Source organism: Phascolarctos cinereus, unplaced genomic scaffold (assembly GCF_003287225.1).
Source record: "Phascolarctos cinereus isolate Bilbo 61053 unplaced genomic scaffold, phaCin_HiC Scaffold_2;HRSCAF=192, whole genome shotgun sequence".
Taxonomy (NCBI): domain Eukaryota; kingdom Metazoa; phylum Chordata; class Mammalia; order Diprotodontia; family Phascolarctidae; genus Phascolarctos; species Phascolarctos cinereus.
In genome coordinates this window covers 278,196,585-278,219,723 of record NW_027555625.1, presented here as the reverse complement: position 1 = coordinate 278,219,723, position 23,139 = coordinate 278,196,585, and the positions used below count along the sequence as shown (strand labels likewise).

The following is a 23,139-nucleotide window of genomic DNA, read 5'->3' as shown; positions in this document are numbered from 1 at the left end:
AAACTTTTCATCATGAAACCATGTAGAGGAGAATAAAAGTTATTTGAGACATGCTGTTAACACTTGTTACACACAATTACTTTCATAGAGGCCTTGGATATGACACCTCTCCATTACCCAATAGATGTGAGCCCACCTCCAGCTTGTGCCCCTTCGAACATTAAATCTTAAGTTTTGTTAATAAAATTTCAGACTATCAGAATTTAGTTTGCCAGTTTCTAAATAGTGCTACATTCACATTTTACCATTTAATTCTCCATGTTTTGATTAGCTTTTTTTTTTTATCATATTGAAGCAAAAAGATTATCTTGCCCTATATTACTTTCTAGTTGTCACGTATTTAAAGAAGATCTGGTATAGGAAAACATAGATTATTGCTCTACACCTATAAAAGACCTCAGAAAACATCTGGCCCAGTTCCCTCATTTTACAGATTAAAAAAACCTAAAGACCTAGGGAAGTTAAATGATTTGTCCAGGATCACAGTGGTAGGTAGAATGTGGTAGAGATAGGATTTGAACCTAAGTCCTCTAATTGCACAGCCTGCTAGTGTGCTCTTTCCAATCTATAACAGATTCTATTATAAAGGATTTAGGGTAAAAAATACAACATTAGTTCAAATAATGAATTTACCTTTTATGTCAGATTTGTAGAATTTGAATATCTGTACACAAAACCCCAGCATAGTGCTTTCTAGCTGCAGGTGTTTAATAAATATTTGTTGACTGAATATGAAAAGTGTATTACTACTAGGATATCACCACACTAGCTGGGTGACCTTTGGCAAATCACTTCACCCTGTGAGGGCTCAGGTTCTGCTATAAAATAACATGGTTTGACTAGATAATCTCTTAGTTCCCTTTCATCTCTCCAACTTCTATGATTCAAACACACCTGTTGCTAAAAGCAAGGTACAGCAATATATTTACCAGTACGTTTCTTCTGTTACTCTTTTTAAAGTAATTAGGCATGAAACAGACTATGCAATAAGTTATTAATAAATTTCTGCCTTTAGGGCTTATACTCAGAATTACAGATTTCATAAAGCTGATGTAAAATGTACTAGAAGAAAAATTAGTCACTGTCAAATTTCTAATCTATCTCTAAGTAGTTTCATGGATAATGTGAGTTTTTAGCAGAAACTCATGAGTTACGTATTGATGAAAGGGATAAGATAAAAGATAAAATAGCTTGACAGAAAACATGGTGATGGATTGATTCAGGGAAATGAAAGGGAAAAAAATGAGGCAGGGAGGCATAGTACAGTGAAAAAGAACTAAAGTGTCAGAAGACCTGGGTCTTAGTCCCAAGTCTGACACCAAACAGTGTCGGCTTCAATTAAACAAAAAAAGCATTTAATGGATCTTAAAACAAAGTTACTTAGGGACTTCAGTTTCCTCATTTATTCCACTGAAGTTGGGGAGGGTAGTTTGAACTACAGCATCTCTTAAGGCCTTCTACAATTCTAAGCACCTATAAGGTAAAAATGGAAGAGAGTATTAGTAATTTGGAAAAAAAATCGTTATAAGGAGGGACAAAGTAGATGTAGAGAATAAAGGACTTAAGCATAATCTCAAGTCTATAGGTGAAAAAGTACAGTTAATCAGTAAAGAGTTCTTGTCAAGGCAAAATAATTTGTTGAACAAGATTGTAATATAGTTATGTGAAATAAAGACAGACATTAGAAATAGTAAGGTAAAGAGGGATTTGCGTATAAAATTTGAGAAATGGAAAATAACAGAGAATATTGGTACTATAAGCAGTAGAAGAAAACTTACTGGTCAAGTTGAGACATTTTAGTCTATTTTTAAAAATAATTTTAGTTGGTACCTTGTTTTTTACATCACATTTCTTACTGTATTTTTTCCCCCATTTCACTTCCTAGTTAGGTCTTTTTATGCAATCACCATTAAATATTAAAGACAAAGATGAATATGGGAATGATAAACCTGGAAATCACTGATGTAAATATAATAAATTAGAGAAGGAAACTGTATCTTTACAGAGATGTTGGAGATAAGAAAGGAAAAATAATTAAAATCATGGGAAGCAGAGAGAGAGCAAATAAATTCTATTGGAAATAGTAGGTAGACTGGGAAGAATTAGTCAGATAAGTAATTGTTGTGGTGAGATCCATTCAACTACAGAGTAGTTTAAAGTGTAAAAGTTGAAGTGGTATTTAGTTTTCAGTTCAACAAACATTTATTAGTTCTAGAATCTCTGCCTTAAGTTAGAGCCTCACTTTAAAATTTGGGTCTCCAACTTGAAAGACTTAAAAAAGACATAAAATTAATGAAAATAGTGATCACAAATTGACATTGCTTTTCTAAACTATTAAAAATTTCACATAGCTGCCACTGTAGCATTGGTATACAATGTGGAGGATTTCATTGGTGGTACAATGATTTAACTACATTGATTTAATTAAGAAATATAGGATGCTGCATTCCATACAGCTTCATAAAATTATAACTCTTCTAGCTCCCTCTGTTACTGGGGAGTAACAGAGTAAATAGAATGATAGAAAATCCAGTCAGCTGACAAACTGAGCCTCTAGAGAACAGAAAGCCCAGTGGATCTGTAGTTGTTTTCTGGTTCTTCTGTCACATCTCCCCATCTTTCTGCATCTCCAGGTAGCACTATCAGAAGGTGGCACTTATTACCTGACCTTAGCAAACATTCTGAATGGTATTGGGACAGAGGCAGTAGATGGGGCTCAATTGATATTGACTTATGGCACCTAAATTAGATGTGTCAGGTGTTTCTTTTTAAGACTTATTTCTGTTTAAAGAAGTATCACTGTATTTAAAAAGGAAGGAAAAGCCTTCAAGCTCTCTTAATACCTCTTAATGGAAAAATAATTAACAATATTTTACTGTTGGAAGAAAACTTTTTTTTGGCATTTACTAAGTGCATTTCTGTCTTTGAAAGTATACTTGATGAATGTGTTTTCACTTTAAGTATAAATTAGTCCCCCCCCCATGCCCTTAATAGTGTCATGTATAGTTACAAACTTTTAAAAAACTGCTGTTCTCAATTATGTCTCTACCTGTTCAGTCATTGACATGTGTAGCCTGTTTGGATGTATCATTTTTAATAAGTCCCTAAAGCTAACTAGTAGAAATTGCTTAGGCAACTCAGTGATATTTATGAAATAGCATTCAGAAATAATAGAGTTTCCTATAATATAACTGCTGGATGAACAAATTTGTAAGAAGTTTTTTTCTGGAAGGGGATGATAGTAATTTTTTTTTAAGTTGGATGAGCTTTATATTTGAAAACTTGGAATTTGTCATTTTAAACATTATTTCACCCAAAGGGACAGGATTGATACCTGGAAAAAGTACCACCTTGCAATAGTTATTTCTGTTTGATTAGCGTAAACTATATTAAACTTTGTTTATAATAGATCATTGGGGGTTAACTACTAACGTCTTATTAACTAAGATATGAGGCAGAAAAATACATAATTTTATTATGTGTCACATTGAGTTTGGTTTATTTTGGAATTTGTATATATTTTACAAGTAAGTAAATGTGATATTTTTGTTCCCTTTAACTTTGTAAACTTTATTAATTATCTTTTAGAAGCTGTCATATATCTATCTATCTATATACACACACATACACATATATATACACACACATATGTATTTGTCTTTTCGGTTGAAATGCAGTGTGGTGTAATGTATGGAGTGGGCCTCTGAGTAGTTCTGCCTCTGACACATACTAGCTGTGGGACCCTGGGCAAGCCACTTTAGCTGTCAGTTTCCCATGTAACTCTCTAAAACCACTATTTTAGTACATTTGCTGATTTGTATTGGTGGTGGAAGTTAACCATACCAAGATTTTCCTATGCCAGTGAAATCACAAGCCTGAACCAAGAAGTTGTTTGAAATAATTCTGGCTTATTATTTATGACTCTGGGGAGAGAGGGAAGGGAAGAATGAGCACAACAGTTCCACCACTGTAGTTTTAATATTATTTTGTTAATAATAATAATAATAATAACTGACATTTACTTAAAACTTTAAGTTTTATAAAACATTTTATATATACATTATTTCATTTGAGATGCACAACAATTCTGTTGCTTAACTCATTGTCTATATTGGACAGATACTACAAATTGATGTTGCAAATCATCTTGAATTTTACATTGAGAGTCATCTAGATGTCAGTGGAGAGATTAATTTTGGACATGAGTAGGCTGCTCCACATTATGACCAAGAAATAAAGAAACAAAATGAAGGGTATTAGCAAAGAAATATATGAATGAAAAATAAAATGGGTGTCACATGATAAAAGCAATAAATAACTGGTGCACAGCCTATGTGCTCTATTGATATGTTGAGAGAAACTGAGGAAGGTCCCTTGCATGTTAAGGAGCCCTTCTGTGGCAAATTTATGGGAGGAACTAGACAAGATTCATGCAGAATGAGAAAGCATAGATGAGTTGCAGTCTACATCATTAATGAGATCACAGATGCATTTGAGTAATAGTATTTATTACACTATTTTAAGACGTATAGATAGATCACAACCATAAAATCAGAATCACAGAAACTGTTTCTTATGGCTGGGGAATATTTTAGAAATTACCTAGTTCAAACTCTCTTATTTTACCAAAAAGTCACAGAGAGGTTAATAACTTTACCATACATCACATAGTGGCAGAGCTAGGACTAGAACCCTAGGTCACCTCACTCCCAAACCAGGGTTCTTAACATTACATCATGCCATTTCTTCATAAAGATACCATGTTCTGTAACAGATGTGTGACCCTGTCAGATCTCTTTAACTTACCTGGGCCTTTGTGTCCTCATTCATGGAGGCTGTGAAGAGTAGCAGAAAGTTCATGAGATCTGTAGCCAAAGGACCTGCTTTTTAATGTTGGCTTTGTTACTGAGTTTCTGTGTGATGTTGGGCAAGAAAGGTACAGCTTTCTGCATTTCAGTTCCCTCATCTGAAAAATGATGGTATTGTAATTAAGTGACTTCTGAGGTCCCTTGCCAGCTCTAAGTCTCTCAGGAAGTTCCTAAAATTCTGTAATTTAAAAGATCCTAGATTCACTTTTCTCTTATAAATTCCTATTCTGATGCTTCATCATAGTATGGAGGTGACTTTTTTTTCAAAGGCCATTCCGGTTGAGTTCCAGAGGCTTCCAATCTGGAAAGTCTTTAGATAAGAGCCTGGAGATGAACTGTGTGTCTGCCATATGAAGACCAGCATAGCTAAATGCCAGATTGGAGCTCCATCACTAGGTTGGCTACAGAGTATTGACTTTTTTGGCCACAGCAACTTCCAGGTATGATTGGATTTTGATACGTGTGAGTGGAGGGAGGTATGTATGCTGGCCAAGTCACAGATCTTTAAAATATTAGAGTTAGATTCAGTCTTAGGTGGGGCTACTGGATTCCTTGGAGGACACTGTACTAGATGGTTCATAAAGGTTACAAAATGACTATGTCTTGGGAAATTCAGTGAACTTTTTCTCAGTCCTCATTTGATATTTGATGATAATGATTATCCATTCCTTTTGGAAACTCACTTTCCTTGGCTTGTGTAGTTTTCTTTCGGCCTCTCTTCTTGAGTTCTGTGGAATATGGCAGCTCTATTTCCAAGCAAATCAAAGAGCTTAGAATGATAGAATTTCAAGAACCTTAACAATTTTGATCCTATAATCAATGATTTTCTTTGACTAGAGAACAAGAATCACAGAAGATGACACGGCATGGGGAGAGGTGATCTCCATCATTACCCATCTAATGAAATAATGGATCTTTCAGAGTACCAAAATATGAGATTCTGTAGTCCAGTCCCCACATTTTTCAGATAAGGGAAACAGAGGCAATGAGTGGTTAAATGCCTTGCATAATATCACACAGGTAATTGAAAACCTTTATCTGAATATTTCAATTAGTATGTAAGGATTTTTTGTTGTTGTTGAAATCAGTAGCTGAAGCATTTTTAGCAGTACTTTAGTGGTATTTTTATTCATTCAAGAAGTTTTCAAATTCTGTTTCAAAATTTTTTGGTGGAGAGAGGGGCTCTAAATTTTAGGTCTTCATTAAGATTTAAATGGTGGTGAATTATTTGAAAATATTGTGATTATGTTTCATTTTGATATTCTCCGGAAGGGCAAAAAAATATTCGTGATAGGTTGCTCTTCACTCAACTGAACTCTCACTGTGGGTTCCTTCCTACTTACCTGGAGTGTAGTTGAAAGGAACAGCTGCAAATAGAAACCATTTTCAATTCATAGTTGAGTATCCTTACTGTGCTAGATTAGGTACAGCAGAATAGAAAAAAAGTTGAGGTTTTTTTTTTTAAATCATAATATCATCTCACTTTTTAGGTGGCTTAGTTTGGGAATTTCCCTTTACAGTTAATTGTTGTAGGGTTCTTGAAGGAAATGGAATTGGAGAAAATTTTTTAAGGTAAGAGAGACTGACAGATGTGGGATATGTTAAGATCATAGAATTTTAGAGCTAGAAGAAATCTTAGTGATCATCTAAGCCAATTTTGTTCTCCTTTGTTTCTCTAGCACCTAGCATGTCATTCACATAGATATTTAATAAATTCTGTTGATTTTAATTGAATTATATTTAAGAAAGTGAGTCTGCATGAGGTTAGGTGATTTACCCAAGGTCACATAATTTGTGATAGGTTTAAGTCGTAGTCCAGTGTTCTTTTCATATTATACTGTTTCCTTAATCTCAATATAGCTAATGGACCTTAGAGACTACCAGAGTATTGGGCAATTTTACTAACAAGGTAGATAGTGATTTTCTTGCTACTATTTAGAATTGGCTTTGTAGCACAGAGTATATTAAGGCAAAAAGAAATAATTGGGATTAATTTTCATTCAGAAATCACTTAAGTGTACTTCATAGCAGCTTAGGTATAAAATCATAAATAAATTGATAAGGGCCTTGGTCAGGGGATCACATCCTCACTGAACACAATGAATTGCTCACTGTAGGAACTTAAGTGTTTGGATGAATGAAATAGTAATTGTGGAGAATAATCATTGTGGAGAATAAGCCTAGGAGTACACAAGAAATGAACGAATGAATTGTAGAAAGAAGCTAGGAAGAACTGAAGTTAGCATGAAATTGTAATGGATCAAGTCTGTACTGTTTTGTTTTTTCTCTGTGCCCAGAGGCTTGAAGGTAGGAGTAAAAAGAGCAGACAATAGTCTCCTGTGTGAGCCAGGGTTGGAAGGTTATATGATTGTCTAAAAAGAAGGGTCAGGAAACAAGGAGTTGAAGGTAGTGAAGGTAGTGAAAAAGGCAGAAGGAGAACATGATCCGTGTGAAGTGGAAGGGAATGACTGTAGATCTGAGAGAAAAAGAACAGTATTATGAAAGAACAAGAAAGATGAGAGATAAGAAGGTTGTAGTCAGAGTGGGGATTGAACTCAAGGATCTTGGAAGAAAAGCAGTGCTTTATGATAATGAGGTGTGAAGTATGCCCTGTGAATGGAAATGGAGATCAGTGGTGAAAGGGAGGGCAAGGAACAATTAGATTGCAACAGAGTTGGGGCAAAGTTTGAAAATTTTGTTCCTCTCCTTCCAAGTTTGTAAACTGAGCTACCTATATGTCACTCTTCCAGTGAAGCTTTGGGCTGTCACTTGTAGCATCTTCATTGTAGCATGCAATTTGTGCCTTACCTTACAAGTTTTTAAATTGTGCCACCTGTATGTTACTCTTCCTTGGAAGCTTTAAGCCTTCACTGTAACACCTTTGTTGTAGCATGAACTTTGACTCCTACCCACCATGAAGGGAAGATCATCACTGGACAAAATTTAAAGTTGGAGAAAGCCTTAATTAGTTGATTTTTAATCCCTCTCTCTTCCCCTCTGTCTGTAAATATGTTCAAGTTTCACTTACCCCCAGAATTCTTTTTTCCAAACCCTTAATACTCCTTGAAGCTGTCTTTAGACTATGGAATGAAAGGGCTTTGAAAACCTTCTATGTGGGGCAGCTAGGCAGCACAGTGGATAGAGCACCGGCCCTGGATTCAGGAGGACCTGAGTTCAAATCCGGCCTCAGACACATAACACTTACTAGCTCTGTGACCCTGGGCAAATCACTTAACTCCATTGCCTATCCTAAAAAAACAAAAAAAGCCAAAAAAACCCCTTATATGTGAATAATCTACATTCACTGCTTCCACACCCACTTAGCCTTTTCCTCCTTGTAATTTGTCTTGCATTTTTATCACTCTACAAAATTAGTTTGCTTAAAAATTACTAATGTCCTGATTGTCAAATCCAACGTCCCTTTTCTCAGTTCCCATCTTCCAAGGCCTTTTTGGAGCATTTGAAACTTTCTTCTTGAAATTTTCTCCTTCCTTATCTTATGTGACATTGGTGCCACCCATTCTTGTTTTCCTTCTATTTCTTATCAATTCTTTGTCTACTTATTTATTGAAAATTCCTAAATGTAAGTATTCCTCAGGGTTCTGTTCCTGTCTCTCTCTTTTCCCTTCTCTTTTTCTATTCTCTTTTGGTGATCACATTTACTTCCATGGTTTCAACTATTACCTTTGTATATATGACTTCTAAAGTTGAATCCTCAGCTCTCTGTTCAAATTCAAGCTTGGTTTCTGTATTTTCAACTACCTGCTGGACACCTCTCATCAATGTAATGGAAAGAACACCGAATTTGGAGTTGGAAGACTTGGGTTCAGAGCACAGCTTTTCTCCCTATCATCCATTATCTTGGGCAAGTTGATTAACTTCTCTAGGCCTCAATTTCTTTTTATGTTAAATGAGGGGATTGGGCTGAATGATTACTAAAGTCCCTTCTGGCTCTAACTCTTATAAGCTAGTTATTCCAGCAATATTTCAAATTCAATATATCCAAACCTAATTTAATATTTTTCTTGAATCTTTTTTTTACCTTTGACTTCACTGTCATGAACAGGTAAAGCTAAGAGCCCAGGAAATAGCAGTGCCTTCAGAACACCAGCCCGGCCCTGGTAGCTATTATCCACAAGAGCAAACCCTGTGGAGAAGGGACTCACCATCCCTGCCACCACCACCGTCAGCTGCCACCAGTGAGGCAGGCAAGCCAGCTTAGCTGAAGTAGCAAGGCATCCTGAGGGAGCGATAAGAGGTGGCATGTAACTAGGTGGATCAAACTACTGCTGTAACATCTACCACCATTTACCTCCGTTTGGACTCCAGTGTAGCCCAGGACCAAGAGCCCTGGGAATAGCAATGCCCTTCAGACTACCAAGCCTGCTTCCAGTGGAGGCCTGACTGTCAGAGGAGAAGAGTACATATGGCTATGTGAGCTGGCAACTACCTCTGCAGAGGTTTCAACCCCCACCTCCTCAGGAGCCACAGCTGTTGACCCAGAAAATAAAATTCCTACCACCCAAAGTACTTGACACCATCAAATGGTTCAGCATCAGAAGCAGATACATTTTTATCAATGGAAATAATTTTAAAGAAGATACATCACCATTGGCTTTGCCACTGCACCTAAATTTCCCTGAGCCTTTTCGTCTGACTTTTTGCTGAAACCTGTATGTGTTTTCTCCCTTTTAGAATGTGATATGAGCTCCTTGAAAGCAGATATTGTCTTTTCTGTTTGTATCCCTAGTGTTTAGCGCATAGTAAGCACTTAATAAATATTTTTACATTTACTCTTTATTCATTTGTGTAACAATACTGTTTTTCTTGACATCTACAGTTGGAACCCAGCCTTCTCCTTCTCAGTCTCCTGATAGCTTGTCATCATAACCTATGGCATCATATAGCCTATGACAATGTCTCTTGCATCCAATTCCTTCTTTTCCTACCCACTACTATACCTGTAGCCAGGCTATAACTCTTATCAGGACTATTGAAACCACCTCCCAACTGAGCTTCTTTTATCCAACCTCTTCCCTCCCCAATCAATCCTATATGCTGTTATTGCCAAATTAATTTTTCTAAAGCACAGCTCTGGATATGTCATTTCTCTGCTTAAAACTCTTCAATGGCTCTCCACTGCCTTGCAGTTAAGACTGATACATAGCCTGTAATGAAAGCTCCCCCTAATCTAACTTTTTAGCCTTATCTCTTACTACTCTACTGTGGGTACTCTGTGAATCAGCTGAACTGAGATACTCTCTTCCTGAGTATGTCCTTGTGCTTTTTGGTTTCTGTGACTTGACTCAAATTGTTCAATCTAAATTGCCCTCCCTTAGTCCCGCCTTTCAGTTTGTTGAAATGCTATTTATCCTCTCTCTCTCCAGCTCATATACCACTTTAATAAAATCTCCCCTAATTCCCCTAACCAGTTATTTGGTTCTCCTTCTTTTGAACCCTCAAAGAACATTTTTAAATTATGTCCTTCCTTAGCTTATGTGGCATTGGCACCACCCTTGTATCAGTACTCTTGTCTCCTTATTTATTGCAAATTCTTAAAAGTAGGTATTCCTCAAGGTTTTGTCCCTATCCCTCTCTTTTCCTTTCTCTGTTCTTCTTTGGTGATCACATTTACTTCTATGGTTTTAGTTGTTACCTCTATGTAGAGGTATCTTCTAAAATCTGAGAATTTTTTTGGTATGAAATCTGATGATTTCCTAAGATGAGCTTCTAATAATATTTATTTTGTTTTAGTTAATTAATTTAGTGTTCAAAAGTATTTTCTCTGATCATATGATTTTCTTTTTTAATGGACTTCAGATATTTGGAAATGCTGCATTGTGATCAATATAGTAAACTTAAGTCTTAATTATTTGAACTGTTCAAGGTTAGAAGATTGGAAAATACAAAAACAAATTACAGAATTATAGATTTTCAACTGAAGGGGAACTTAAATCTATTCTAAGTTCCTCATTTTGCAGAGGAGGAAATTAAGGCTTAGAAAGCTTTGAAGTGCTTTGCCCAAGGTGAAGAGAGTAGTAACTAGCAAAGCTGACCCCTCAGATACTCTGACTCGAAATTTACTTAAGTAATTTTCATCAAGCCATATGTTTATATTTGGCTTTGGAATGTATTTTGTTGTTATATTTGAATGTGAGTATGTCTAATGAGAATAGTATAAATTTAAAGCCAGAAAGGACCTTAGATTATCTAGTCAATCTAGTCAGTTATTTTACTGAAGAGGAATCTGAGACCTGAGGTGATTATGACTTCTGTTAACATAAAATAAAATAGTATAACTATGCTAAAGATTTGATTCAGGAGGAGGAACTGAAGAGCTATATAGTTTCTATATTCATATTTCTTCCTGCATCCTGCGTGAAGCATTGATAATTATTTCTCAACTTTATTTCAGCATCAGCTGAAGTTGAGCTACCCTTTCTCAGTAGTTCTCTGGAGCTGGGATGTGGTTAATTGAGTATTAAAGAGTTTCCCTACTGAGATGCAAAGTAATAATAAATTTAGTATGAATGTCAACAAAAGCAAGTAAGAAGAGTAAGTTGTCAGTGGAGGAGAGTGTTAACAAGGAATCTACAGAACTGTTGTAGTTTCATACATACTATGCTGTAGATCAGGGGTCAGCAAAACTATTGGATCAGGCCATCTATTTGTTTTTGTAGAGACTGAATAGTTTTATTGTATTTTAAAATGTGAAAACTATTTTTAGCTGGCAATCAGGAGGTGAGTGGGATTTAGGCCATAGTTTGCCAAACTGTCAATAGCCAGGAAAGCAAGATTTTTCCTAAATAATGTCATTTATGGATAATCTACTGATCTGCATTGGTAGATGGAGTTTTCTTATCAGGAGTTTCCTATATCAGTAAAATCATAGTTCTGTTCCAAAAGTAGATTTTTAAGAGTTAGACTCTAAAATGGATCATAAAATTTTAAGGGTAACACTCCAACTCTTAACATAAAATTTCAGAAGAAATTCCACAGGGTGCTTTTGCAATAACTTTTCTGTTTGTTTCTGAGGCTATTCTAAATCTTCTTAACATCTATAAAAAGTAGAGGGAGGGAGTTAAATAACATCAAAACAAAAGCAATAAGAAGTAAATTGTTATTACTGGCAATAAGATAATGATACCGTCCACCAAAAATATAATTCAGCTGATTTTAGAAGTGTCTGCTTTAAAATATACTAAGACAAGATCTTTGATACCTAATATTCATTCTGTAAGCATACTTTTAAATGTTTGTACCCTGTGCCATACTGCTAAATACTATATGGCAAGCCACAATAGGTAGAAGACATGATGTGTGACCTTGAGAAGACCAGTACATTTTGAATATGTGAGATTGACTTGATAAAAACGGTAGAATTTATTAATAAAGCTGTTCAATTAATCAGAAATATGTCTCCTTTCCCTTCTTTTCCCTCCCCCTCCTCAATATGTGGAGAAGTTAAGAGTTGTGAGTATTTGGTAGGTGACCTTAAACCTATATCAACGTGAAACCACTTAACCATCTTGGCTGTTGCGAAGTTGAACACTAATGGAACATCTTGACAACTTATTTTCAGTATCAACTGACATTAATTCAGAATGATTGATGTACTCTTAGTTGGCCAGAAAATTTTCATTCCATTGGTAAATTATAATTTTGGTTGATATCCATATTATAATGCTTGAAAGCCAGGTTAAACTGAGAAAGAGGGGTGGGATGATGATGGCACTACTACTTTGGATTAACACAGCACCTTTCTTCAATAGAATTTAATAAAGATTTTAAATTTAGAAGGGTTGATGCCACTTATGATATAGTCATTCAACTTTTGTCATTATACAGTAGATTTTGCTCCTTTTCTTTCTTGGGTACCTTGTTCTGAATAGAATTTTGAGACTTGGATCAACCCTTTTATTTTGCAGATGAGAAAACTGTCACAGGAGTTAAGAGACTAGTCCAACATCACTTGGCTAGCTTGGGGCAGAGCCAGGAGTAAAACCTACATTACCTGATAGGGAAGAAATGACATTTATCTGTTTAGTATTTTTAGCGATGAAAGTGCCCTTTTGAGCATTGTGAAGAAATTTGTTTATAATGTCCTTTAATATTTAAAAATAACTATTAAGTAAAATTCTTTATATTTAGAGAAAAAAGCTCTGGGTCAGAATTTGGCATTTGCACCCAAAAATGTCTGCTTCCTACAGACTATCCAATCTAAGATTGGGGTTTCCAAGTACTTTTTTCTTTCTTTTTTATAATACTGAAAGCAGTCCATACCTTCAGTTTCAGGATAGGATTGAGTGAAAAGTGTGGGATATTTAGAAAATAGAATGGAGTTCATCCCAGAATAACCAAATGAATTTTTACTCATTAATAGAGAATACTTTGTGTCCCACATTCAAACCCATCAGTAAGCTTTTGTGAAGTTCCTACTATGTGCCATGCAACTATGCTAGGTGCTGAGGATACAAATATAAAGGACGAAAATCTCTTAAGTTCAAGGTGTTTACATTTCAATCTCAAAACTCAGAACCATACCAAGTATATATGTTAGTCTTAACAAGCAGTTTTTGAAATACTAGAGAGTAAACCAATATTCCAGGTCATAGAACTCATGACATAAAAAAATAAGAATATAGATTTGAATGAGAACTGTTAAGTAAACAAGATACCCCTCCAGTTATATTAAGGAAGGAATGTGGGTAGGGACACTGGATATCTTTTTAGTTGCCACATGGTGTGAGAAGATTCTTGTATGAGCTCAAGCTGTAATGATGGCTAGTGCGCATCTGTATTCTAGGAAGTTGGATAACAGATTGAAGGCAGAAAGGCACAGTTGGAAATGAAAGCCTCATATAAGGGCTCTGGAATGAGGAGTAGAGACTCTTACTTGCTCAACTCTCATTGCATGCAAGACCTTGTTAAAAACTGAGGAGTAAATAATAGAAATATTTAAATCTGATTATTTGATCACCCTGGAACCTTAAAAGGGTCCACTCTAGGAAGTGGAGACTATCAGAAGAGGGGTTTATCATCGGTTATATCATAGATTACTCAAGAAGTCCATGACCTTAAATTTCTTTCAAGTCTAGATATACAATAATTAATTTCAAACATAAGTTTTATTGTTGCCCTATATTCATACCATAGTCTTTTTCCCTTAGCCAGTGCCTCCCAGTTAAAGCCAGTAGATATAGCCATGGCTTCTGACTTTGTATATTGCATTCTTTATCTTGAGAACTCAGCCTCTTTACTAAGAAGAGGAGGTAGAGTTTCCTTACCAGTGATCCAGGACTGAATTTGTTCATTACAGTTCATTACATCATCATTTACATTATTGTAGCCACTGAGTATATTATTCTCTTGGTTCTACTTTATTCATTCAGCATCACTTTATGTTGCTCTGAATTCTTCACATTAGTCATTGCTTAAATGGATCTGTGTTCTCATCAATGTGGACATTCCTTCCTGTTAGCAGTCTCATTCTATTTATGCCTATCCATCCAGTGCAACTAGTGTCTGGTATATTGTAGGCACTTAAATGCTTGTTGATTAAAAGTTCACAACTAGAACCACCAAAGGATGCCTTTAATGTGGATATTGATTGTTTCCACAAAAATTTTATCTCAGTGAGACAATAGGCATATGGAGATACTGTAGGAGGCTTAAGTGGAGAAGAAAGGGTTTGAAATACCCATTATGGAGATTGGGATAGCAAATCAGTTAGTGAGGAGTAGAATTGTCTTGTTGCAGTGGAGGTCCAGTTGAGATTAAATATAGTGGACCCAGTAAGCTTGGCTTTGTTATTTCATCCAGCTGGATTCTGCACCATCTGAATGGGACTAAAGGAGGCAGGTGGTGGCAATAATTAAGGAGTGTGGTTGGTGAATATTATTAGCAATAGGACAAAGAAGAAAGGAATTTGAGAGTAGATAATAAAGTTGAGTTGGTTTACCAGGAAGTTAAGATAGAGAAGGGAGGAAAGTATAGCCAGTGCAGGAATGATAGCTTGAGAAATAAGGAGAGGTTGAGGGAATGGAGGTCATAGTGAGGATGAAAAACAGTGTTAGGAATCATGAGACAGAGAGAAAAAATTGAATGACAAAAAATTATCATCAAATAAAGAAATTTCAGAATTTGTTGAATGCAAAAGTAGATCTGTTGTGGATGATGGCAAGATCAAAGAAAGGTATTAGGGCAGAGCCAATCAAGTTGACTGAATAGCAGGAACTACAGCTCTGTTTCCATGAACCTACAGATCTTTCTAGCAGGCTTATAGTGGCTAAGTTCAACAGCAGCCTACTGGAGCTCCAACCAATGGCAAGCCCAAAGGCATGTTGCTCAGACCAAAAACCCAGCTCAGGAACCTGCAAAGGTTGGAAGAAAAGGGTGGTGATCAGACTTTATTCTGGATCAGACTAAAGCTTGTAGTTCTCCAACGTGAAGTGGCCCTGAGATCCTGAAATAACACAACACTCAGTATCCCAGAAAGTAGCAGAAAAACCCAAGATAAACAACTCCACCTTGGACATACCCTTCAGAAATGCACAGAATCTGGCCCCAACATAAAGTTTAAAGTCAAGAATTGGGCAGGAAGAATGATCAAACAAACAAAAAGGATCCCTCCAGTAAGAAGCTATTATAGTCATGAGGATGCTCAAGACACTTTACCAGAAGAAGAAAGTGACTCTGAAATTACAAGCAGGGCCTCAAAGAAAAACATAGCTTGGGTTCAACTGGAATTTCTAGAAGAGATGAAGTAAGAGTTAAAAATGTTTTTATAAATGAAATGAGAATGCTAGAAGGAAAAATGTCAGGATGTATCTGCATGAGAGCTATGGAAGAAAGAAATGGTAAGAGAATTAACAGTTTAGAACGAAATGTACAAAACCTTGCTCAACTAACATACTCCCTGAGAATTTGAGTGGACCAAATAGAAGGCATTGATTCCATGAGTCAGTAAGAAATATCAGAACAAAATCAAAATACTAAAAAAATGGAAGAAAATAAAAGGTGATCATAACAACAACAAAAAAAAACACAACACTGACCTGGAAACTAGAGATAATTTAAGAATTAAAGCCAGGACCAAAAAAGAGCCTACAAATCATCTTTTGATAAGTCATAAAAGAAATCTGTTCATATCTCTTTGAACTAAAGGGCAACATGAAAATCGAAAGAATCCTTTGGTTACCTCCTGAGAAAATCCCTCAAATGAAAACTCAGGAACATTGTAGCCAAAATCTAGAACTTCTAGGTCAAAGCAGTCAGAATCACAGATAGTTTAACAGCCACCACTACAAAGGAGCAGAGAGCTTGGAATACAGCATTCCAGAAGGTTATGATTAACTTAATCCAGCAAAACTGAGTATAATCCTACAGGGGAAGATCTTTAATGAAATAGAGGCCTTCCAAGAATTCCTAATGAAAAGACCAGAGCTGTGTAGAAGCTTTGAAAGGTAAACACAGAAGTCAAGTGAACAATTACACAGAAAGAAAACAAGGATAAACATTCTAATATGGAAAGATGATACATACATCCTTACAGAACTCTATCATTATCAGGCGTCATAGATCGATTCTAATTAGACAAGAGAGCTTGAGCATGGTTCTATTATGTTTTGATGGTTTTAGAAGAATAAAAAGGAAGGGGAAGAGTAATAGTGAGGGGAATAGTGAGGGGAAGGGAGAAGAATGTTTGGAAAGTTTATTTCATAACTAAGGTGCACAAGTAGAAGTCTATACAAAAAGGACAGGGTGGGGAAGTAGGCAGCACTTGAGGGAAGGATGCACACAGTTGAATGCAGAAATACATTTCATGCAACGTGGAAACAGGAAGAAAAGGGGAGATGGGAGGGATTAGTCCAAATGAAAGTAAACTCTTAAGAATGTATAACAGTGTATAGTAGCTATTTCTGGTATCACAAGGAATTGGAAATTGAGGGGTGCCCATCAGTTGTGAAATGGCTAAATAAGTTATGGTATATGAATGTGCTAGAATATTGTTGTGGAAGAAAGCATGGAAACAAGCATTTGTGCCAACTATGTGCCACTGTGCCAAAGTGTAAATAAATGTAAAGACATTTATTATCTTCTTTGATCCTCACAACAACATTGAGAGGTAGGTGTTATTCCCATTTTACAAATAAGCAAACTGAGGCAGTTGAAGGGTAAGTAACTTTTCAAGGGTCATACTGTGAATGAATGTCTAATGCTGGATTTGAACTTGAATCCTTCTTACTCTAGATCCAGTGCATCACCTCACTGTCTCTGTAAGAAATATGCTGTGGTTGTGCTGTAGAAAATGAAGAGGTTGTTGTCAGAGAAACCTTAGTAGGCTCTTTTTCTGTGCTCCTGACATTAGGTATATTTTTGTTATAAATACTTCTAGATCAGTTAGAGAAATCTATGCATAGAAATTTTTTGGAAGTTGTATTTTAGGCAATGCCCAATATGAAGTATACTCATTTTTTCACAGAATAGTTTTGAGGAGGCTTGTGATTATACTTTTTTATGTTTTGTTCCAGGCTTCCAATAATGATGAACTTCTTGGATGCAAATAAACATGTCCCAGAGTTTCTTAACCATTTGTGACAGTGTCTGTTCTGTATTCATGGGTAAGGATATTTTTTTTGAGAGTTTATATTAACTGATAAAATTAATACATTGTTGACAAAGAATCTTTCAGTTATGAATGTTTTTAATCACTATTTATCTCACAGTTCATATTTACTTTAAAAAGTGGACCATATTCTACCTTACTTCTATCAGATCATGTTTTAGATTACCAAACGTTCCAAAAATACATTAAACAAATTATTTAAATGAATCAAGCCTTTATTTAGATGCCCAGTTGTGAGCCTACCTTTCTAAAGTAAATTTTACATTTTCTTCATGGATCCATGATTTCATTGGTGGAAGTATTCCCAACCACAAATACAGGTTGCAAGCCCTATATCATATTGTATATAAGAGTTGCTTTGGTTGGAAAATCATTCTGAAGCCAACTTGGTGGTGAGTCTGTCCAGACTTAGCTAGGGTTGGCCCTTAGACAACAGATACGTTGTCCAGTGTGGGGCTGATTACTTAAAGTCTTTCCTGACATAGCTTATACTTTATTGGTGTAGCCTTGAAGAGTCTATTTATTAACCCCTGACACTTTAAAAAAACTGAAAAATTACATTTGATAGGTGAAAGAAGCATTTGTTTTCCAATAACATTTACTACTTCATATCCTCCTTATCAAGATGAACACATGACAAGATATTAGCCACTTTTATAATGAGTATAAATCAATTCTACAAAAGTGTTTGCTGCTTTAAAATTTTCATTTGGAATTTAAAATTTTTATATTTAAAATACAAAAGTAAACATTTGAATGACATACATAAAATTTTGTTTATTATGTTTTTAGCCTTAGTAGCAAAGGTTTCTATATTGGTTTTTTCCTTTCTTAAAATATAAATGTTTTTAGCATCTTTATTGACTGTGGCTTAAACTTTTAGACTAAGTACCATATTAAGATTTACTTTATTCATCTTTTTAAAGTCATATTTAACCAGTAAGGTATAGTTTTAATATGCTTCCTAAGCAAAACCTATTTGAAGGAATAATAGTAAAATCTCTTTGTACAAAATAAATATTCCATATCTTTGCATTTTTAGGAATACTAAAAAATTTTTTTTTAAGTTGTAGTTAAAGGATAATATTACTCAGTACAGATTTCAGGTGATTCCAAAAAAAATTACATCTTTTTGGACAAATCTGGAAATTAACTTAATGTTCTCAGTATAAAGATTGGCAGTTCAAAGTTTTAAATTCTAATTCTTATGGTATATTGAGTTTATTTCTTAAAACTTCTGTTTTCTTATGAAATTGGTATGAAAAATGATATCTTTCTACTTTTACGAATACTTATAAAGAATACTTTCATAAAGTATTTTTTTAGAAATGTTTCACCATATTTTCCAAATAGAAAGTTCTCAGGACTTTCTAGAATTCTTATATAGTCATCTTATTTTAGCTAACAAATTACTCAGGACTAGGATACCTTTAGGTTTCTGTAATGCCTTTTCTTTGAATTTTTTTTAAAGATGATCAGGGTTAAGTGACTTGCCCAGGGTCACAGAGCTAGTAAGTGTCTGAGGTAGGATTCAAACTTAGGTCCTTCTGAGTTCAGAGCCGGTATTCTAGCCACTGTGCCACCTAGCTGCCCCTCTGTAATGCCTTTTAAAAATACATAATGGATTAAATTAATTTTCTCTTTAATAGTGAACTTGATGGAAAATGCTTCTTATTTTATGTGGTAGGATTTATCTGAAAGATTTTTTTATTGAAATCCTGGAGATTTTTCTATTTTTAATCTTTGTGTTGGATAAAGCCATTGATTGCAACAGATAGATATATAGTTAGCATAAGTAGGCTGTAGTATATTTCCAAAGAGCTACATACAAGAAGTAAGCTTCAGGTTCTAATAACCAACTGCTCCAACTAGAAGTCCTCTAGGATCTCAAACTCAACATCCCTCTTCTTAGCTTCCCTGTTTTTGAATGCTCTACCATCCTTCTAGTCACTTATGTTGACAACCTTGGAGGAAATCCTCACCTCTTTCCTTTTTTTCATCCCCTGTGTGCATTCAGTTGCCAAGTCTTATACATCCATAATCCTTTACTGGGGCTGATAGAGTCGTGCTTTGGGAGTGAATTGGGCCAATCAGGCTAGGTGCATGGCAGCACAGGTGAGGCAGTGCTCTCATATCTGCCCTTTTCCATTCATATACCAACACCCTAGTTCAGGCCCTAATTATCTCTTGCCTGGACTATTGGAGCTATTTCCTAATTGTTTTCATCATCCTAGTTTTTTCTCCTCTCCATTCTATCTTTGATTCAGTTGCCAAATTTATATTACTAAAGCACAGATACGACCATGACACTCCCTCCCCTCTGTTCCTCAGGGATCTCCAGTAGCTTTCCCTTGCTTTTAGGATAAAATAGAAATTCTTCTGTCTTTTGAAGCCTCTCATAATCTAGTTATAAGCTACTTTTCAGGCTTATTGCACATTGCCTTCCACAAGTTCTAGCCAAACTGGCCTACTTCTTTTTCTTCTTACCCAGCTTTTGCACAGGTTGTCCCCCAAACCTGGAATGCATTTCTTCCTCTTAGAATTTTTAGCTTATTTCAAAGCTTAGCTCAATTGTCATCTCCTACAGTAGGTTTATCCTCATCTCCAGTTTACTAGTGTCCTACGCCCTCCAGAATTTACATTGTATTTACTCAGTATATATTTTGAATTTGCTTTTTAGTGTATATATTGTTTCTCTTCATGTAGAATGTAAGATTCTTGAGGGCAAATATTCTTTCTTTTTTGTCTTTGTATACCCAGAGCCTGGCGTGGTACCTGGCGTGTAGTAGATGTGTAATAAATGCTTTCAAATGAATGAATAAATAAAATATATAATATAAGAAATGTATTATCAGGAAAGGAAGTGGGTTCATCATGAAGTGAGATTAAATGATAGCAGCTGGATAACCCAAGTCCTACTAGACTAAAAGACCTACAAGAAAGCTTCTACTATATCTCAGTGGAGTATTTATGGGAAGGTACGAATAAGAATTGTAGAGGATGAGAAGCTAGAGGTGAGAAGATGTGTCCCATTTAAGAGAGTACCTGCATGGTTGAAATGACAGATCCATTGAAGTATAAGTAGATAATCGTATGAGTTGGTAAGTGTTTTTTGGAAGATCTGTGGTTGACTAAACACATCATTGGTTACTTGATGGTGGAGGAAAAAGGAAGGAGATACAGAAGAAATTCTGTGGTTCTACATTTTGGGGGATTATACTTAAGTGAATTTGCTAGCTAACCAAGGCTCATGCCTTCTGGCACCAATGTTTGAAAAAATTTAATCATTTAGAATAAAAGTCTTTTGGAAGGGAATATTTCCCTGTTGTCTCATGCTGTGAGTTCTAGTATAAGCTTTAAATTACTCAAGGCTTTATCAAGTTTATTGAATCTCTTTGGGCTTTTTGTTGTTGTGTTGTTTCAGTCATGTCCGACTCTTTTTGGCCCTATTTGGGGTTTTCTTTACGAAAATACTGGTGTGGTTTGCCATTTCCTTCTCCAGCTCATTTTACAGATGAGGGAACTGAGACAAATAGGGTGAAGTGACTTGCCCAGGGTCACATAGCTAATAAGTGTGTGAAGTGAAATTTGAACTCGGTTCTTCATGACTCCAGGCAAGGCATTCTATCCATTGTGCCACCTAGCTGCCCCCTTAAAATGAATATATTTGATCAGTTAGTCTTTAAGATCCATTCCAGCTCTATCATTTTATTGGTGTTTCAGAGCTATTATTATTAATAACAGTTAAATTATGCTTTTTTAATTCAAGGCCTATTGAGAAATGTAGTGCTTTTTGCCCTCAAAGTGCTGTGTATTTTCAATTCTGGTATCTGCTTTATATAGAGATTTTTTTTGTGTGTTACTTTTTGCTGCTGTTGTAGGTTTATCTTTTCTTTTCCTGCTTCTTCTAATTTGTTGCTTCTAATCTGCTCCAGGCTAGGAAACCATCTGTCTAATACTTGAGCGGATCTGTGATGATGATGATGCAGATATTCATTCTATCCTTGTAGTCACAATCCATCCATGTCTTTGTCCGTGCCTTTTTAACTTTTTTTTTATCAGTGTAGCCTACACATTGTATATTTGTTATCTTTCACTCTTATTTTGTAACTGACACATCTTTTCCAATTATATATTTCTTGGATAGATATCTGTTATACTTCTTGTGTACAGGTCGTTTTTGGAAATTGCAGCCTGCTTATACTCATTATGCATCTCTTTTTTGCTTGAAACTTTGATTCTTTTTAAAAAATACATATTTTAGTTATTATTTAGTTATTTTATTTTTTTTAGTTTTCAACATTAACTTTTGTAAGATTTTGAGTTTTAAAAATTTCCCCCCTCTTCCTTCCCCTTCCCCAAGACAGCATGCAATTTGATATAGGCTATATATTTACAATTATATTAAACATATTTTCACATTGGTCATGTTGTAAAGAAGAATTAGAACCAAAAGGAAAAACCATAAGAAAGGGAAAAAAAAAGGAAAAATAGTATGCTTCAATCTGCATTTAGACTCCATAATTCTTTCTCTGGATGTGGATAACATTTTCTATCATGAGTCTTTTGGAATTATGTTCCGTCATTGCATTGCTGAGAAAAACTAAGTGTATCAAAGTTGGTCATCACACAGTGTGGTCTTATTGTCTACAATGCACTCCTGCTTCTGTTTACTCCACTCAGCATCAGTTCATGCAAGTCTTTCCAGGTTTTTCTGAGAGTATCCTGCCCATCATTTCTTATGGAACAATAGTATTCTATTACATTCATATACCACAACTTGTTCAGCCATTCCCCAACTGATGAGCATCCCCTCAATTTCCAATTTTTGGCCACCACAAAAAGAACTGCTAATATTTTTGTACATGTGGGGCCTTTTCCCATTTGTATGATCTCTTTGGGATACAGACCTAGAAGTAGTATTGCTGGTCAAAGAACATGCACTGTTTTGTAGCCCTTTGGGCATATTTCCAAGTTGCTCTCCAGAGTGGTTGGATCAATTCACAGCTCCACCAACAATGTATTAGCATGAAACTTTGATTCTTGAGAGACTGTAGTATTCTAAGATTCATAACCATACAGCATCCACTGATGTTAATATGAAAAAATTTAGAAAATAAATTTTTTTTTAGGCAATTGGGGTTAAGTGACTTGCCCAGGGTCACACAGCTAGTAAGTGTCAAGTGTTTGATCTGAGACCGAATTTCAACTCAGGTCCTCCTGACTTCATGGCCAGTGCTCTATCCACTGTGCCACCTAGCTGCCCCCCAAAATAAATTTTTTTCAGGAAGTAGAAATGAACAATACTTTTTTTATGAGGAAGTAGACATGGCATTTAAGATTAAGTGGGGAAGAGGTTGCAGGACCAGACCTAGTACACACAAAGGAAATACACTCTGGAAGTTATACAATCTTGATAGCATTAAGAGCTCATTTTACACGATATTTTGGGCAGATAGAAATATCAAAAGAACAGGATAAATCACAGATGTGGTATAATGGCAGGTGCAAGACTTGGTATCAGGAAGACTGAATTTATATCTTAGCTCTAAATCTTAATGTCTGTGGCCATGGACAAGTCACTTAACATCTTTGAGCCTGTACTTCTTCATTTGTAAAATAATGATATCTGTAGTACCTATT

General features: G+C 35.5%; 1 protein-coding gene across 9 annotated transcripts in view; it reads left to right on the top strand.

Annotated features, from left to right (window-relative positions):
* Positions 1 to 23,139, top strand: part of CHD9 (chromodomain helicase DNA binding protein 9) — a 242,361-nt gene that overhangs the window by 31,616 nt on the left and 187,606 nt on the right. For all 9 annotated transcript variants that reach the window (XM_020985173.2, XM_078150065.1, XM_078150070.1 and 6 more), the window contains exon 2: positions 17,402 to 17,491. The gene's annotated coding sequence lies outside the window, so the exon portion shown is untranslated. The remainder of the gene's footprint in view (positions 1 to 17,401; positions 17,492 to 23,139) is intronic.